General features: G+C 40.2%; 1 pseudogene; it reads left to right on the top strand.

Annotated features, from left to right (window-relative positions):
• Positions 1–1235: 1235 nt before the first annotated feature.
• On the top strand, positions 1236–5335 carry LOC137949017 (probable protein phosphatase 2C 1; annotated as a pseudogene).
• The last annotated feature ends 10567 nt before the right edge of the window (positions 5336–15902 follow it).

The raw sequence follows: 15902 nt of genomic DNA, 5'->3' as shown, positions 1-15902 counted from the left end.
TAAATAGGGAGTTTTAGGGTTAGGGTTACAATAATTCCCCATAATGCCCTTACATAAAAAGTAATTAGAAATAACTCCTACTTAAAACAATATAAGAAATAAATCCTACTTAAAACAATATTAGAAATAAATTCTACTCAAAGAAATATAAGAATTAAATCCTATTGAGTGAGTTGTTGTTGTCTTCTTCGTTGTGTGACTCGGTGTGCTATTGAGTCCACAACACTAGGTCTTCGCAACCTCAAGGTAAGGCTTAATACTTGACAAGCAAATAGTTGTTGCCAAAGCCTCTGGTTGTCATTCTTGAACAGCAATGTCAGTGGAGTATGGCTGAGCTATTTTCCATTCTTGGAGAAGGCCCTGAAACCAGGCCAAAAACTCATGAATGTTATTTCCGTGTTTAGTATACAGCATCATTTGTAAGACCTCATATACTCTTTGTAAGGAGGCAGTACTCTAGTAGAACTTAGCACAAGTGTCCCAAATGTCCTTGGATGTTTCCAAGTGGACCACATTATTAGCTAAATGATCTTCCATGCTATTGATGAATCAACTGATAACCATGTTATCATTTTGAACCCACTTGTGGTAGACTTCATCATCTTCATCAATCGGAGGAGGGATTTTGCTAACATGACTTAGAAGGTCACAAGTAATAAGAACCCTCTGAATCAATTGTGACCAGCTAAAAAAATTGGAGAGACCTCTTAGTGGAATCATAGTAATGCAGAGTATGTCACTTTTATTACTGGTGTGTCCACTCTCCATGATGAGGCAAGGCAAATGTGGAGGTCAAAGGCAGGGGCGTTCTTCAAATAACAATTACTCAATGTAATTTGAAGAACCCATGGACCAAATCAGTCACCAACAATAGAGGGAACAGATAAAAGAATTTCTTCACGAGAGTAAGCACCAAATTATCAACAAATTTGTGCTTTTGGCAAGTGATAATAAGATCCAATCATCACTCAATTCTTCTTATATTCTTAAAGGAAAAAAACAAAGAGGAGAAGTGTTATGGACCCAATAGTATGCCGAGTCAGGCTCAGACACCATGGCTGAGTCAATTACACTGACTGAGTTAGTTAGGTAGTCATTTAGTTTATTTTCATGTTAAATACCATGGAGGGGCAAAATTGTAATTCTCTTTGGATCCTTGTGGTCATAATCCTATTTAAGGGATCTGGAATAAAATGGGCAAGTCTAATTTCACCCAAAACACAGGATCAGCGTTCTCCTCAAGGAACCCTAGGATCAGTATTCTCTGAAAACAAACCCAAGGTTCAAGTCACCCTTTTGACGAGCCTAGTTATCGATCGTTCTTCGATCCATCTTTCGATCCATCTTTTCCTCCCTTCCGTTCCATTCCGTGAATACTCCATTCTTTCATTTTCCATGTGAATCGTAGTGTTAATCTGGGACCATAACATCTACTATATAGAGCAGGCAAGCATGGGAAAGTTGTCCAGAAATTAGGAGGAATTGATAGCGGTGATCCGAGAGAAGCTGAGGGCAAGCCGAAAAGAAATCGAAGATCGATTGGATGCGTTGTTTAACAAGCGAATCATGGAAGCGATCGATCGAGGGTATGATTTAATTTCTAGAAGAAATCCACTTCCAGAGCGAAGGGTGGAGATGCGTCAAAAAAAAAAAAATTCCCAATGAGATGTCGCCATTCAGGACGATGCGGAGTTGGGCTGCGCCTCGCAGGGATTTCCTATGACGCAATCCAGAATAGGGCATTCCGAACAAGGGAAGCCAATAACTCCAAAGGTAGTCACACTAGTTCCAAAAGCGGAGGGGGACGATCGGGTGGCAGAGGAAGCAAATTCCGAGACCGGCAGCCCTATTTCCCGACTTAAACCTAAACCGCCACCCAAACACTGGGAATCCGAAGCGAGCTTGAGCGCCAGAGCAGCGACGAAGAGCCTCATGAATCGGGATTCGCCTCAGGGTCGCTTGATTCCACCCCCCATGGAGACCACTCATGTCCTCCACACCAGTAAAACCACATTGTTCGGCAAATACGAGCTCAGCCAGGCTTCTCGGCAAGCTTATCTTCGCCAGCTGTTCGGACAGTCATCGGTTTATTTGCTTCCGGCCAACTGCGGCGTGAATCAACAGTGGGCGAAATGGCGCCAGACGGAGGAGAAATCCCGACCGGTGAGTGTCGGCGAGAAGCTAACGGTTGGGGCCAACGCAACCTCTGTTCTGAACGCCATGGCTATCACAGGTGAGTCTTCGAATTCTTCTGTCATGCGTGCACAAGGCTCCCTCTGTTTTGGGATACCGGTCAACAGCAGCAAATTTTCCGTTGTGGGGACATCAAATTTTTTTTTCTTATGCTGGAAGAGATTATCACCCCGATTCCCCCCATCGGCTTTTTATGTGGAAACTATAGAATCCCAGAAAATCAGTTTCACTGTGTGGGTCATTGGTGGTTAGGACATGACCCGACCTTTGTGGAGACATTACTCCCAAAACACCCAAGGTATCATCGTTGTTGTTGCTAGCAATGTCAGGGATTGTGTTGTTGAAGCTAGCCTTGAATTCCATAGATTGTTGAATGAGGAGCAGAAGCCTAATCTTGTCACGGAGGAAGCTACCGTTGAGAAGCTAACAGCAGACAATAAAATTAGGCAAATAAGGGAAAAAGAAGCCTTCTTAAAGGTCAAAGCATTTGTCTCTCTCGTTAAAGGACTACGGATTGGATGCCCTGGTTAAACATTATGCAAAAAGAAGCCCTTCAGTTTTCATCATTGTCTGAATTACTAACCCTTCCCTTGCTAACTAGTAGCAGTGGGGCTCGATGAAGTTCTTACTCAACTGGAAGTAGCAGTGGATAGTGATTTTGTCCACACACAAGGACTACGTTGTGACTGGCTCAGATGTTGTGGCATTAGCCATTCTTGTTGAGTTGCTTGTTGGAAAAGTTCCTCAATGGCCTAAAGTCATCTATGCGATTAGTTGTATTGATGTGCAACGGTCATTTGCTATTACTGCCAATTCTTCAATGAGGTCAATGTGTAGACCTGTTATTTTGTCACATGATTCAAATTCTGAAGTTTCTTGCCATGAGCATGGAGGATCTTTCCTGAAAATCAAAGAGCTTGGGCACCCATATGCTATTGCTGATAGTGGGGCTGGACTTGTTCCAAATGATCTGTATCTTGGTAAAAATGAAAAAGGGCACAGCACTCGTGCTTTCTTGTTGACAGGTCCCAATAGGGGTGGAGATATTAAACGGGGTCAGGTTAGAGTATTTCTGGAGATAGCACATTCAATATCAAAAAATTGGGGCCGCATCCCTGTTGTAGTTGTTGGTGCTCTACATAGCATGCCACAGAGTGCACTTTATCAGTTTTTGGCTTCATCGGAGCTAGACATTATACTGCATGACCGCAGAACGATTTCTGGTCAAATTGGATTCCCTCTGAGCTGGGAACCTTTTCACTCTCACGGGCACGCAATGGACAGGTCAGTGCCATTAAGCTATACGTGGCGTGTAGAAGAAATAAACATGGCAGTTGGAAGTAAACGATGCACTTATTTAAGGCACCACCTAAATCTTCACAGTGCCCAGAGGTCCCAGGACAATGCGACACTCGAGATGGAGAACCATTGGTTCCATCATACCACTCCAAGTTTATGGAGACGGTTGATTATATCTGGCATAAAGAGGAGTTGTTCCAGTTGGCATTGTTGAAACATTACCAATACACATACTGAAGAAAACAGGAGGCCTTCCAAGGGGGCAGTCAACACTTTTGCGTGCTTCTTGCTTGGCTGTGATACTATCTCAGTGGGGATGCTATGTACCTTCAGAAACGTGTATTTTGACACCTGTGGAAACTGTTTTCACCTGTCTCCTGCCTCCCTTCTGTCATGGCTAGTTTCTGCTGCATCAGAAGTAGGAATTGTTGTAGCTTGGCTTCAGGAAGTGGAAATGGGTGCTGGAATTCTTGCTATGGTAGCAGCTAAAGAACCTGTAGGACTTGAGGGTCGTGGTAATGGGCACTGGTGTCTGAATACTAGCAAGGAAGCGCTTCAAGTGGCAACAGCGAGAGGTACAACAGATGACTCCAAAATCTGGGCTGTTCAGCAAGCCATCTCAGGGTCATGCATTGCCAAAATAGCCTCATGGACGAATGTTGGGCCCATATGCAAAGATTCAGGAAATGCATAACACAATGGCGAGGGCTTTTAGTGATTTTTGTTTCAAGGACTATGGGGTGATATCAATTCCTGAATTCACTCACTGGGTACTCACTGAGAAGGATCCGTTCGTTGTGCTTGCATCTGATGGGGTCTGGGATGCTTTTAGCAATGAACAAGTGGTGGAGATTGTCTCAATGGCTCCAAGCCGCTCCTCAGCTGCAAGGGTGCTAGTTGATGCAGCTATTCAGGAATGGAAACTCAAGTACCCAACCTCGAAGAGATGATTGTGCTGTGATCTGCCTGTACTTAGAAAGGTAAAATGGACTCAGAATCTGATCCCGCAGAACCTCCAAGTGTCTTTGCTGCTACCGATCACATATATCAGTGCCAATCCCAAGCAAAGGACTTGGAGGATAGTAATTGTGATGAGCTGAATCTAGAACTTGTCTGCAGCAAGATTGCACAGTCAGGTCAGGCTCAGACAGTAGCGACCACCACCAAAACAGAAGGGCGCCTATGGTGGTTTCAGCAGAAGAGGATGCAGTGTGCAGGACTAAAGCTCAACAGTGGTCTGGTTTGGAAGGTGGGACGCATGTGTATTTTCTTGTCCAGTTGGCCAGGTTCGCGGAACAGAGGCCTAAAGCCTGATCCACATCTTGTTGTGTCAAAGAGATGAGTGCATAGATTTTGTTGTAAATCACGGTGTTCAAGTAGCTTCACACTAGTGATCTCTAATGCGCAGCGGCACATGATGTGAATGCCTTTCATCCTAATAAAAAGGCAAAAAAAATAAAAAAATAAAAAATTGTTTGTTTTGTGTTTTGACCTAAGGCTAACAGGGAGAACCAACAGAGGGCTTCGGATACCACACCTTTTCCGTCCGTGGGCGGCCACTATTCAAGTGGGTGCTACTTGGGATGATGTCGATCAGTTTTGGCAAGCATACCCTACCTTCGAGCTCGAGGACAAGCTCGTTCTCCAGGAGGGGTGTGATGTTATGGACCCAATAGTGAGCTGTGTCAGGCTCAGACACCATGGCTGAGTCAATTACTCTGACTGAGTTAGTTAGGTAGTCATTTAGTTTATTTTCATGTTAAATGCCATGGAGGGGCAAAATTGTAATTCTCTTTGGAACCTTGTGGTCATGAGTCCTATTTAAGGGACGATCTGGAATGAAATGGGCAAGTCTAATTTCACCCACAACACAGGATCAACGTTCTCCTCAAGGAACCCTAGGATATGCGTTCTCCAAAAATGAACCCAAGGTTCAGGTCTCCTTTTTGACGAGCATGGTTATCGATCGTTCTTCAATCCATCTTTTTCCCCCTTTCATTCTGTTCCGTAAATACTCCATTCCTTCATTTTCCATGTGAATCGCCGTGTTGATCTGGGACCATAACAATAAGGTAGATGTAACTGCTTAGGCCATAATCCAAACTCCAACACAAACTGAGAGCAAAAAATAGTTAGAGAAAACTTAGAGGCAAACCAAGACACTCGGAAACAAATGTATCTTCAGCTCATGGGAATACTTCAACGTAAAAAAATGCAATTGTTGAAGTTCAAGAGCAACAAAAATAATAGGGATAAGTGAGTGTTGGAATTTTATCAAACATATAACGGTCATCCAACAACATAACACAATCCCATGAGCAACATCAAGTGGGAGAATTTACAGCAACATATGCTGGAATTCCACCTCAAATAAAATTGATCCAAGTTACATAAAAGTAACTGAATCTCAAAACATCAATCTCTATAAGACACAAGTAGCAATTGATCTTGATCAAATTTATTATTAATCTACAAGAAGTTTAAGATTATAACATCATTTTAGTCATAAAAATAAATCTTTGCAACATATGAAGATTATCTTAACTTGATGTGATTCAAAGTTCAAGAAAAAAAATGGAAAGGAGTATGTAAATAAGAAGAAAAAAAAAGTAAAGAAGAAGAGAATCAACTTATCTCTTCATGGTTGAACTCCTTTTACCAACTTCTTGGACAGATTTCATAACTACTTCATCAAGTGGGATCCTAAACTCCTTGCTCTGATACCATGTAGAATTTAGGATCCCATGAGCAAAACTTTAGATCAATGAGGAAGAAGAAGAAGAAGAACGTAGAAGGAGAGAGTTTGGATTAAGAGAAGGGTTTGCGTCAAATAAGAAAGAGGAAGGCTGGACAATTATTTGGAAGAAGAGGAGAGGGCTTCAATGATCTACCTCTTAGCCAATGCCTTTATTTATAATTTTACAATGCCCTTAGGGCTACAACTTGATAAAACAAAAGACATAAAAAGAACACATATTTACACCTCTATGCCATCTTTATGGAAAGTACCATATTTTACACAAATACCACTCCTTTGACGTGTGGGCTTCTTGTCTTGAGCTTGTGGGTTTGGGCCCATCTTCCAACACATCTCACAACCAACTTGCGGATATAGTAATATAATTAGTTAGCTCGAATGTTTTCTCCACTCTGAGCACCAAACTAGGGATATATGATGTCTTCTCACCACTAGCTTGAGGGGGAGTGTTAGAAGGCACCTATGTGAAGTGTGGCACAAATGGTAAAAAGAGAAACTCCTCACCCACGTCTAGAGGTGGCAAAGGAGTAAATAAAGTGATCTTAATAAGGATGGCATAAGGATGTAATTATGTAAGATAATTATTGGAAGATAAGGCCCAAGCCCACACACCAAGGAAAGCCCACATATCCAAGTGTATTAGAAGATGGGCCCAAGCCCATAAGACCAAGGAAGACCCATGCATCCAAGAGATATAGAAGACTGGTTCAAGGCCCACATATCAAAGAGAAGGCCCATAGGCCCACATACAATGATGGCAAGATGGTAAATAAAGGGTCATCTCATAGAGATGGCATTGATGTAATTAGATTAAAGTTTCAGAGTTAAAACCCTAAGTCAGGGGTATTATTGTAATACAGTAATTTTATTAATCTATAAATAGAGCTTCAAGGGGAGGGTTAGGACATAAGTTCATAACCCTTCTTCCTCCAGTTTTCTCCCAATGGGTCTCTCTCCTTTTTTCTCCATGAGCTAAATTCATAGTCCTGAAAAATCAGCATGGTATCAAAGCATTGATTTTAAGGATTCTGACTATGGTTTTTCATATTTCATTATCCTCCGTGTAGGGTTAGAAAATATTTTTTCCTCCTTGTATTTCTTTATCGTGCCTTTTTGTTTGCTTAGATAGTGTTGTTGCTGCTCTCTGTAAAGAAAAAAAAAAGACAAAAAAGATAGCTTAGGATTCCAGTTTTTTATTTCTGCTCTTCATCCTTTGCTGATGTTCGATTATGATTTCTAGTTCAAGTTATCTCTGTTACGCCTAATGCTAATATTGGTTCAAATATTATCTTCTCCGTTACTACCATTGCCCGCTGTTATCATCTTGTCATCTTGCGATTTCATTATTGCCGGTAAGCTCTCTGTTATTCCACTGGGTAACATCCCAGACACCAGCCAGCTCCATTGCCGGAATTCACCTTCCAACGAAGAGACGAGTTGTTTCATTTTTGGAGGCCGAAGACAACAGAATATTGCCGACGACGCTGGCTGATTGATCCCGCCAGTTTTGTTGCCGTTTCTGGATGAGTTTTTACATTCCGGTGTTGATAACTCTGTCTATCCTCACTCTACCGAGAGACAAGCACAGAAGACTATAATTCTAGACGGTTACTAATAATCTGGTATTATTTTTCGGGAGTTACTACTGTCGATTCTCCACGTGCTCTATTGCTGTGTATGGAGACTGGTGATCTCTTTGGCTCGTCTCTTGTTGTTGCTCTGCTGTAGAAATAGGAGGGAAGATTTCTATATGAGTTTCAATCCCGAACGATGCTGCAGTTTCTTTTTTTTTAGAACATTCTTTTGCTCGTCTTCATCGCCAGCTTGGTTTCTGTTTATAGAGACCGAAGGCTCACCTACTCTGCATCAGTTCTGGAAGTTTTTTGTTGGCATTGTTGTTACGGAAGGAAACCAACCGAGAAAGGATCTTACTTCCAGAAAATATTTGCCTCATTCGGCGGCCACGGCCATGCCTCTACTGTTGTCCCGCTCTGTTCGAACGCCAGCTGCCCAAGGAAGAAGATGACTGCTGCCAGATTTTTCATTTCCTAAGTTAGGAAACCGAATTCAGCGGTGTTACTGGGTTGGCCGTCATCCCTATTTGGAAAGTTCCTCTGTTGATTCTCTGGGAGATACTCTGCTGCTATCGGAAAATTTTTGCCTGGTTTTCCTCTCTGTTCGAAAACGGGGACGAAGACGAGTTGCCAAATTAGATGCTTCATAAGTTTAGGAAACATCGATTAATCAGTCGGCCCACACCTGTTCTGCCGCAACCTAGACCGGGCGAGTTAACCCAGTAGCTTTCCAACCTAGCATGACTTTTGTTCCGTACCGAGTCAACCAAGACCAACTTGGACCGACTCAACCCAGACCAACTTGCACCGAGTCAACTAGGGTCTGGGTCAACCTGACTCAAGCCACTTATTTTTAGCCTCAATATACGTGCCTAGACCAAAACTTATACATATTTCTACAGCAACTCGGATATATTGGCCTACTATTTGACTCGGCCCAACTCGATAAATTTTTCTCTTGCTGGATTATTATTTTGAAGAATTGATAGATTACTCCTTAGTCAACATATTATTTGGTACAGATATGTGCATTAGATTATTTCATGGGTCATTTTACAAGGATTATTTTGGTTCGTGTTATATGGGCCCAAGCTCATTTCAACTGCTGCTATTATGTTTCTTTTAATGGGACATTATTATTGAAGAAGAGGTGACCTCATACCATTATTTATTTGTCCCTGTCAAAAATATCAAAAATATTTGCGGTTGGGATTCCATGACGGAGGAACTTAATAACCTGTAAAAAATATCAAAAAAATTTGCGGTTGGAATACCGTGACGGAGGAACTTATTATTACATTTATGTTACTTCCACCCATTAATGTCATATATTACTCTACCACTTGAAAGTCATTGTCCTATGGAGGGCCACGGTGGTGGAGGTGGACACTTCAGACAAATGTCGATAGACACAATATCTACAGAAAACGGAGTGTGCCCTACATCCAGCATGAGTTAAGACTAGAGTATGGAGCAATGTCTTAGCGGCTAGGAGTGATTTACTCTCACTGATATTATGCTAGTTGGGCCTCCTAAACAAGAGCACCAGCGTGAGGGGGAATGTTGTAAGATGAAGGCATATTGGAAGATGTGTCCTTTTATATATAAAAAAAAAGATTTTATACATCATTTGCAGCAAGTTAGGAGTTCACGTTGTTCTCTCACCCCCAGTTTGACGAGGAGTGTTGGAAGATAGAGCCCAAACCTACACAACCAAGGGAAGCCCACATATCCAAGTGTATTAAAAGATGGGCCCAAGCCCATAAGACTAAGGAAGACCCATGCATCCAAGAAATATAGAAGACGTGCTCAAAGCCCACAAATCAATGAAAAGGCCCATAGACCCTCATATAATGATGGCAAGATGGTTAATAAAAGGTCATCTCATAGAGATGGCATTGATGTAATTAGATTAAAGTTTCAAGGTTAAAACCCTAAACCCTAAGTTCAGGGGTATTATTGTAATACAATAGTTTTATTAATCTATAAATAGAGCTTCAAGGGGAGGGTTAGGACATCAAGTCCATAACCCTTCTTCCTCCAGTTTTCTCCCAATGGGTTCCTCTCCCTTTTTCTCCATGAGTTAAATTCATGGAATCCTGAAAATCAACAATAATGTATATCCATTTGTATCTTTTCTTTCATAAATCTTGTAGCCTTAAGGGCATTGTAGGCATTGTAAACCTCCTCCCACAACTATAAATAAGATCCTCAAGGCATGGGGTAGAGCATCAAGACACTCCTCTTCTCATAATTTGCCCTTAGCATATTCTCTCTTTTCCCAAGAGCTTTCTCTCTCTTCTCAACCAATCGTCCCTCTCTTCCTCTTCTCTTCTTTTGATCTTCCTTTCTTCTATTCTTCTTTCTCCTCTCTTTCTCCACCACCTTTATTGAGGCCTTCCACCATGGAATCCTAAATTTCACAATTGATCATACCATGTATATCATTCAATCAACTTAAAATGCAAAGGCCCAATGGGAAGATATTGATCAATAATACAATCGATCAATAAGTCACATTCTAATAGAAAAATAGTCATTACACACCAGTGATGGATCAACCACTTTACATTAATCAATGTAAACTCAACATTTTTTAAAACGGGCAAAAAATGGCTAGTTTGGCTTGGGGAACTTACAAATATCCTATTGAACCTCCCATTGAAAAGTTAATGAGCTTTTATTTGTATATCCACTAATATTTATTCTCAATCCTTCGAAAATCTTTCCAAAGTACATTTTTGAGAACGAGAGAGCTAAAACTTGGCAAAATTCTATAGTTCTTTCTCATACCTTCTCCTTTCATATACTATAGTCAAGCTCCAACATTCTACATTATGCTACAAAGGCTAGAAGTTTGGATCTCTCAAAGGTGAAAGATTTCTCTCCAATTGACAAGGGTGTGAGTATTACCTTTATTTTGTTATTTTCATTTGTGATTGGTTCATCTTGAACCTAGTTAAATCTAAATAGAAAGGGCCATGCTAGAGCTAGAATCTAGTTAATATCTTAGGGAGATTGTGTAATTCTAGCTAATGGAGCTATAATTGGTGCAATTTTCCAAGCATGGGTATTTGAGCAGTGAACATCGATAACAAAACATTCAATATTGTGGTGGGTGAATTTCTACGCTTTTAGTTTGCATATTTACTTGATCAATTATTCCACGCCTTAAGTTTTGAAACTTGTCACTCTCAATTCACCCCCTTCTTGAGAAGCCACCTAGGCCAACACCTTCATGGGTCACTTTCAAGTTGTTCCAAATTTCCTTGGCCGTTTTACAAGTTGAGACACTCTATCAATCTCATTGGGTCCCAAGGCATAATGGAGAAGGTCGATTGTCTTAGAGTTTGTTTTAAGTTTCTCCTTGTCATCCTTAGTGAGTTCTCCATATACTTTGGAGATCAATTAGCCATAAACCATTTCTCAATGGTTCAAAAGGTCCATTCTTGGTCACATACCAAATGTTTAAATCCACAAGGAAGAATTTCATTCTTACCTTCCATTAGGCATAATTTACCCAATGAATATTGGGGATAGTTGGAAAATTGTCCTTTGGGAATGAGAATTTTATCTTGAGATGCCATGAAATCTCTTAATGAGATCAACTAAGATTTTGATTTTAAATGTTTTATCTTGCTCTAATACCAATTGTTGACCCAAGTGGCTTCTCAAAAAGTAGGTGAATAGAGATTCTAAGATAAACATTAAGCTCCAAGTATGCAAAGTTAAAATATGATAAGTAGTAAATAATTACACACCATAAGGAGACGAATTTTTTATTTTCGATGTTCCCCTATTTGTAGTCACCACCCAAGAACTCTTACACGGGAAAATTTCACTAATAACTTTATTAGCTGAAATTTACATCGAAATAGACTCTCTTTAAACCAAGTGTAATGCCCAATTACACAAGCAAACCTCTCCCAAGAGATTGTACAACTAGATTTTGGCTCTAATAAATGCTTCCCTTCTAGATTGAGAATCTATAAAACCTCTAAGATAACAAATTGAAAGTACACAATTAAAAAAGAAAACTTACATTTTTCTAATAGGAGAGAGAACCATCCCCTAGAAAGATTCAAGCTTCTAATTCTTTGAGCACAAGAGAAGATATAGTGGGCTTGAGATGGCTAGGAATGCTAAGTGATTTCAGATTGAATTAAGTGATTTTGAGTTAAAACTGCATTTTTTTTCTCAAAGAGCGGTGGTTTAAAATTTTAAATTAAAAAAACTAAATGCTTTGAATTACCAATAAATACTCAGTTAATGCTCCCCAACGAATTTGGAGACCTATTTATAAGATTCCAATCAAACTAGCCCTTTGTTTACTCTATTCTCAAAACGTTACAAAAAGTGTTGATTGATCAACCATGTATAATAGCTATATGTTTTAAGCTTCCCAAGATTTTTTATTGATCAAGGCATCAATCAATGAGTTTTCAACCTTTTAAAAAACTCATTGACCGATCAACCCATTTCAATTGATCAATCATGCTTTATAGCAATGCAAAGTTATGTATGATCAATCATGAAACTAAGGATGATCAATCATGTTTTATTACCTCATCTCATACAGTATTTTGTATGACCGATCATGTTTTATAATTTCTACTAGTTTGTTGTTATGGTCCTGGGTTAAGTACCTATGTCTTCCGCTCCTAACAGGCCGGTCTTTTGGGTAGTATTGGCTAGGTACTTAACATTTGGTATCAAAGCAGGCTCCCACGTCGTGCGTTCGAATCCCGGAGGGGGTAACCTAGCGGAAAGGGCGACCTAGAGGCCAGATTAAAATTACTGGTAGGTCGTAGGAACTTAACCCGGGTTCAGCCAGTGTCGCTAGAGTGGGCCGCCGTGGACGTCGGCTCCTAACAGGCTGGTCTTTTGGGTAGTATTTGCTAGGTGCTTAACATTTGCATTCTAGATGATCGATCAAACCCATATAGGTTAATCAATCTTGCTTTATGCCAGTGTTATTTTGAAGTCGAAGTGTGATGAAGGCTAGATTAAGGGTTTTAGCAAGTGTAAATCATTCATATGCATTGATAAAATATAGTTTTAAAAAAAATCATGTCCTAATCTTGAGTACCTTAGGATTGCAATTTGACTGAGTATCCTCTTACAATGCTTGAGTTCTTGAGACTTTTCTAGGTAACTTGACTCTAGATCTCTTGAAGCTTCTCATAGGTGTTTCTTCAAGACGACTTGACACTTCATTTGGCTTGTGGTCTTGTATTTAATTTTGCCAACTCTTCTTCACATACCTTGATTTTGTGTTTCTTTAGGAAATGCATCTGAAATGTTTGAGTTACAAATATTAACTCAATTTTATTAAATTTTATTATCATCAAAATATGGTTGAGGGACAACTGAGGTTAACACACGTCCTCCTCTAGGTTTACCCTTGTAGGATTCAATATAGGGGATGATAACCTTTGCATCAGGGGTTAGCCACCTTGTGGTTGATTATCAATGGTTAGACGCATCAATGTGGCTTAAGCCAAAGATGAATAGCTTGAGGGGCTACAATTTATAGACTCAATAAGTTACCTAGTAAGATTCCTACGACCTTATCAATAAACTTGACTTTTCCTACTCAAACTCTGCTTTTGCTTGATTACTTCCATTCAAATACCTCTTGTCTTCTCCGACTAACAATTTGATTCTTCTCTTATTGGGACGTAAGACTCCTACTCTATTAAGCACCTAGCCAATACTACCTAAAAGACCGGCCTGGTAGGTAGCGAAAAGCCAAGTACTTAACCCCAGGACCATAACATCACACCCACCTTCACGAGCCGACGTCCACGGTGGCCCACACTAGCGGCGACCCACTCACACGACAGCCAACTCTAGTTTTTGCTAGGTCGCCCCATCCACACAGGAGTCTCGCCGCTCAAGACTCTCTTCGGGATTCCAACTCATGTAGCGCCTGCTCTGATACCAAATGTTAAGTACCTAGCCAATACTACCCAAAAGACCGGCCTGGTAGGTATCGGAAAGCCAAGTACTTAACCCCATGACCATAACATCACCCACCTTCACGAGCCGACGTCCACGGCGGCCCACTCACGCGACGGCCCACTCTAGTTTTTGCTAGGTCGCCCCCTCCACGCATGACTCTCACCGGGATTCGAACTCGCAACGTAGCGCCTGCTCTGATACCAAATGTTAAGCACCTAGCCAATACTACCCAAAAGACTGGCCTGGTAGGTATCGGAAAGCCAAATACTTAACCTCAGGACCATAACATCACACCCACCTTCACGAGCCAACGTCCACAACGGCCCACTCTATTTTCTGCTAGGTTGCCCCCTCCACGCAGGACTCTCGCCGATCAAGACTCTCGTTGGGATTCGAACTCGCGACGTTGCACCTACTCTGATACCAAATGTTAAGCACTTAGCCAATACTACCCAAAAGACCGGCCTGGTAGGTAGCAAAAAACTAAGTACTTAACCCCAGGACCATAACATATATTGAAAATCTACATGTTTGACTTCATACTCAATCTACTTTTACTATGCCCATGTAGAGGCACCCTTCCTAGTCAAGCCCTATTCCACATGGCCTGGCCTAAGTTAACACTAAGGTTAATTTATTTATTTACCATTTACTACTACTACTACTACTATTATTACTTTTTGTAAGAGTTATGTAAGACTTTCTCATACGTGTTCTCCAATACTATTTTTTTTTTATATCTTTTATTACTTTTATTATTAAAAATTTTGAATTACCCTTTTACACATGTTAGATAAATGAGTAAATATATAAAAATGAAATATTTTTTTTGATAATGGAAAGGAACGATGAGATGAGGAGAGGGGGGGGGGCTGCGATAGGAGGGGGCACTTGTGTGTTTTGGACCATGGGGCAATTGATCGACATTCAAGCTGTATTATAATGGTCAAGCCTGGAGGGTAATGTTTATGTTTAGAAAAAGTAATGTTGTGCCTTGGTAAAATGTCTTAATCGTTATAGCTAGGGATATTGTTGTATATTCAGGGGGGGGGAGGGGGGGGGGTGGGTTAGTCCACAATGAAGTGGAATGAATTCCCCCTGCATTACCTAGGTCATCACAAATAAGGCGTTAGTGTAAAAAGACTTGAATTGAAGTGAGATTACACTATTTCATCTGCCCAGGCAAAAATGGAGGAAAGTTGATTCGTTTCTTTCCACCCCCCCACCCCCGAAACGAAAAATCCCTCTCATTTCCTCTTCTCCTCTCCTCTCGCTCGGCCTTCGTCTCCCAACGATTTTTTTGGCTCCATTTCTTCCCCTCATCTTCGCTCTCTCGGCTTTCTCCGTTCGCCCCAACTTCATTCATCCCGTCTCTCTCGCTGTGCAATACCTAGGGTTTCTACCATCGGCATCAGCGATTCGCAGGATTTTAGGGTCTTACCGAGTCTATGATGCTTCGGAGAACGGATTGGGACATGAACCTCGTCGACGCAGAGCAACGGAGTGACATTTGTTGCCGTGAGGTAGATCTTCACACCGTAACATAATTTTGCGGCGGTTTCGATGGTCTCAGAGCCGCCTGGGAAATCCAAAATCGAAGGTCTCGAAGCCGCAGGGCTCTTCGACGACGACAACTTATTATTTTTTATTTTTTGCGCTTTTTAAAATTTTATTCTAATAACACGTAATTAATATATTAATTTATAATAAACTTTAATCATGAATTAGTTTAATTATAATAAACTTTAAATCACTGGATTTACATTTTGTGTTAATATATTATTAATTAATAATATGTAAATAAATATATTATGTTATTGATAAATTAATATATTTATTTATTTATTATGTATTTTTTATTTTGTATTAAAATAGTGAGTTTTAATGTTAAAAAATATCTTATGTCATTACAAAATAATTTATTTATTTATTATATTCGTTTTTGTAATTTTTAAAATTTTATTTATTTTAAATAATTTATTCTAGTCACACGTAATTATTGTTTTAATTTATAATAAATTATAATCATTAAGTAATATATTATAATTTTTCATTAATTAAGATATTAATATATTTTGGACTACACGTTAAATCACTTATAAGTGTAGTAATCA

The sequence above is a fragment of the Aristolochia californica genome, unplaced genomic scaffold (assembly GCF_029961685.1).
Source record: "Aristolochia californica isolate CCGP_79_NKW_82.1479 unplaced genomic scaffold, dmAriCali1.0.hap1 SCAF_13, whole genome shotgun sequence".
Taxonomy (NCBI): Eukaryota; Viridiplantae; Streptophyta; class Magnoliopsida; order Piperales; family Aristolochiaceae; genus Aristolochia; species Aristolochia californica.
Note: the sequence above shows the minus strand (reverse complement) of the source record. Positions and strands in the feature narration are given on the sequence as shown.